Source organism: Protomyctophum bolini (assembly GCF_963924005.1).
Source record: "Protomyctophum bolini genome assembly, chromosome: 12".
Classification (NCBI taxonomy): domain Eukaryota; kingdom Metazoa; phylum Chordata; class Actinopteri; order Myctophiformes; family Myctophidae; genus Protomyctophum; species Protomyctophum bolini.
Genome location: NC_137873.1, coordinates 38,749,863 through 38,753,771, shown reverse-complemented (window position 1 = coordinate 38,753,771; position 3,909 = coordinate 38,749,863). Strand labels below are relative to the sequence as shown.

Below are 3,909 nucleotides of genomic sequence, written 5' to 3'. Positions count from 1 at the left end.
CCTCTTACGGATTTCAGCCCCTGCCTCTCTCTGCACGTCCCTGGGTTGTGGAGTGTCGCATGACAGATTTTCCAAGTTTTTTTCACGAATCCACTGAAAACGTGGTGTAAATGTTCTTGTGTTTGTCTCTCCACAGAGCGGACGGTCGAAGGTGGTCCGTGGCTTCCGTTCCCTCCTCCGGATACTGCACCAACCCACCCAGCTCCTCAGTATCTGTGAGTTCTCTCTCTCTCTCTCTGTCTCTAATCTCTGTCTCTCTCCCATACGTTGCTCTCCCTCTCTCTCCGTTCGCTGTCATCAGATATTCACCTTCTCTGGTCTAAAACACTGCCATGCGGGACCGTGTGTCGTAAACTTGCGGTAGCTGCTGCTGCCGAACTGTAAAATCCTACAAAAATGTTCGTCGACTACCATTTTCCATTGTCGAAAACTAAATGGAAACTGAAAAACTATAAGCTATGATGACTAAAACCAAGACTAAATATATACTGACCATTTCGTCCACCAAAAATAAATTAGACTAAAATGTTAGGAAGGGACTATAGTGGACAAGAGATCCAGTTTAAGTCATTTCACACTTGGTTGCATGCTGAAAATAGCCGATCTACAAGCTCACAATGCGTCGCAGCGCGGCGCACTGTGAGCTTGTAGATCGGCTATTTTCAGCAAGAGTGAAAACAGTCATTACGATGGCATCAAGGCCCGCCGAAATACATTTTAGTGGACTAAATCAACTGTAGATTTAGTCGACTAAAATCTTATGATATTTAGTCGACTTGACACTAAAACATTACATTCCAGGTGACTAAAATGTGACTGAAACTAATGAAAACTATTGAAGAGACTATATGACTAAAACAAAAATCTAAATTTGCTGTCAAAAACAACACTGCTCTCTATCTCTATCTCTCTCCCGTTGCTCTCCCTCTCTCCTTTCGCGTCATCAAATATTCACTATTCTCTAGTCTTAAAACACTGCCATGGGACTATTTAAATCTCCACGTGTCGCTAATGCTCAGTGTGTCGGTCAGTCAGGTGTCCAGTGTGTCCACTGTGTGTGGTAAACTTAGCGGTAGCTGCTGCTGAACTCTAAATCCTATAGTCTGCTAACATGATGGACAACGGAAAGATGCCCCTTTACTTTACTTTACTTGTTTATCCCATTCTGGCCGGGAACCCGTTTTGGTGTCAGCATCATGTTATGCTTTAGCTATTGAAAAATAGCAGATCTACAAGCTCATAGCGCGCCACCGAGTGGCGCGCTACGAGCTTGTAGGTCTGCTATTTTTGAAAAATCGAAGAGCGACTGACATTTTTAGAATCTGATCTCAGGTCAGAATGGGTTCATCAGACCAGTGTATGTCCAGTGGAAACCTCGTGTGAATCTGATCTCAGGTCAGAATGGGTTATTTGGACAGGACAATGCATATTATTAATGGACGTCACATGGACGTAAATACACCGGATAGAGCAAAGACGCTATAGTTTTCATCCGCATATAGGCGTTGATTAACCCATTCTAGACCTGAGATCAGATTCATACGAGGTTTCCACTGGACACACGCTGGTCTGATTAACGCATTCTGACCTGAGATCAGATTCTAAAAATGTCAGTCGTTCTTCGATTTTTCAAAAATAGCAGACCTACAAGCTCGTAGCGCGCCACTCGGTGGCGCGCTATGAGCTTGTAGATCTGCTATTTTTCAATAGCTAAAGCATGACATGATGCTAACACCAAAATGGGTTCCCGTTCAGAATGGGTTAATCAATCAGTCAATTCCAAAGAGGGGTGTGGGGGGGGTGACTTGAATTGAGTTGTCGTTTCCTTCATGGACTAAATTTACGTTACTTAAATTACAGATTGTTTCTCTGCTGAATAGACACAATCGATACATTTTCAGATGCCGCAGTGGAAGACATGGTGACAGTTTGAATGCCAAATGTTAACTCTGGAGTGAGAGTGGAACTATAGTGGCCCTCTGGAGTGAGTGTGGAACTATAGTGGCCCTCTGGAGTGAGTGTGGAACTATATATAGTGGCCCTCTGGAGTGAGTGTGGAACTATAGTGGCCCTCTGGAGTGAGTGTGGAACTATAGTGGCCCTCTGGAGTGAGTGTGGAACTATAGTGGCCCTCTGGAGTGAGTGTGGAACTATAGTGGCCCTCTGGAGTGAGTGTGGAACTATATATAGTGGCCCTCTGGAGTGAGTGTGGAACTATAGTGGCCCTCTGGAGTGAGTGTGGAACTATAGTGGCCCTCTGGAGTGAGTGTGGAACTATAGTGGCCCTCTGGAGTGAGAGTGGAACTATAGTGGCCCTCTGGAGTGAGAGTGGAACTATAGTGGCCCTCTGGAGTGAGTGTGGAACTATAGTGGCCCTCTGGAGTGAGAGTGGAACTATAGTGGCCCTCTGGAGTGAGAGTGGAACTATAGTGGACCCTCTGGAGTGAGAGTGGAACTATAGTGGCCCTCTGGAGTGAGTGTGGAACTATAGTGGCCCTCTGGAGTGAGTGTGGAACTATAGTGGCCCTCTGGAGTGAGAGTGGAACTATAGTGGCCCTCTGGAGTGAGAGTGGAACTATAGTGGCCCTCTGGAGTGAGTGTGGAACTATAGTGGCCCTCTGGAGTGAGAGTGGAACTATAATGGCCCTCTGGAGTGAGAGTGGAACTATAGTGGCCCTCTGGAGTGAGAGTGGAACTATAGTGGCCCTCTGGAGTGAGAGTGGAACTATAGTGGCCCTCTGGAGTGAGAGTGGAACTATAGTGGCCCTCTGGAGTGAGAGTGGAACTATAGTGGCCCTCTGGAGTGAGAGTGGAACTATAGTGGCCCTCTAGGGTGAGTGTGGAACTATATGGCCCTCTGGAGTGAGAGTGGAACTATAGTGGCCCTCTGGAGTGAGAGTGGAACTATAGTGGCCCTCTGGAGTGAGAGTGGAACTATAGTGGATCATGGATCATATCGTTTCCGGCCCATCCGAATTTGCATCCTCACCTTCGTCTTCAATGTTTGTGTCATGTGAATGTTTGTGTTTACACTTTTACACAAACAAAATTGTCCATTCGTCGTCGATGGGATTCAATGTTTGCGTAGATTAGAGGACAAAGTTTGTGTTGGCACATACAGTACTGTACACTAAATCTGGACATAGGAGGGGATATCGGCCCTCAAAAATGTTTTATGTTTTTACCAGTATACATAGTTTTTTTTTCAGAGTGCGTCCACTAAGGAAAGTAGGCTTTCTAATGACACAACCCGCCTTTGTTTTGGTGAGTAGCAAAAACTTTATTTTTATTCACGCCAAAGACGAGAGGCTGGTCTGCATTCATGCGGACGTCGAGAGTAACATAGCTCTAAATGCAACGGCATTAGAGCTATGGACCAGAGCATTAGAGCTATGGACCAGAGCTACATCAAGGGCCTACTCTGTCCTCCTTCTCTGACTACTGTATGGTCCCTGCTCAGCTGTGTAATGCCTGCTGCTCTCGCTCTGCCAAAGGAAAAATGCAGAAATCACATGGGCTAATCGCTTACAATAACATTAGACTTGTGTGGAAAAGCAGCATTTTTCCTGACTGACGTCACTGCTAAGCAAGAGACTGGATGACATTGCACATTTCCTCTCGCCTCAAACCCTTCCTCTCTGGAAGTCAAACGGTGGGCATCCGGCCAGCTAGGTTCCTTTGCTTGCTTTGCTAGCACCCGTTAGCTGAATGTTGACGAGTTCTGTGGTGATAATCTTAAAAAACAAAAAAACTTGTCTCGAACGTCTTGAACGTCGACTGAAAACTGCATCCCCGGTCATGAAAAACAATGAGTGGTGTCTTCTGTGTGGTGCGTCTGTAATTGTCTACAGCCTATAACACATGGCTTGGAGAGAGACGGTGAGGTCAGCCTGGCCCGGCTTGCACACA

At 46.1% G+C, this 3,909-nt stretch overlaps 1 protein-coding gene across 1 annotated transcript in view; it reads left to right on the top strand.

Moving 5' to 3' along the window:
• LOC308325652 (microtubule-associated serine/threonine-protein kinase 3-like) overlaps positions 1-3,909 on the top strand; it is a 106,742-nt gene that overhangs the window by 51,291 nt on the left and 51,542 nt on the right.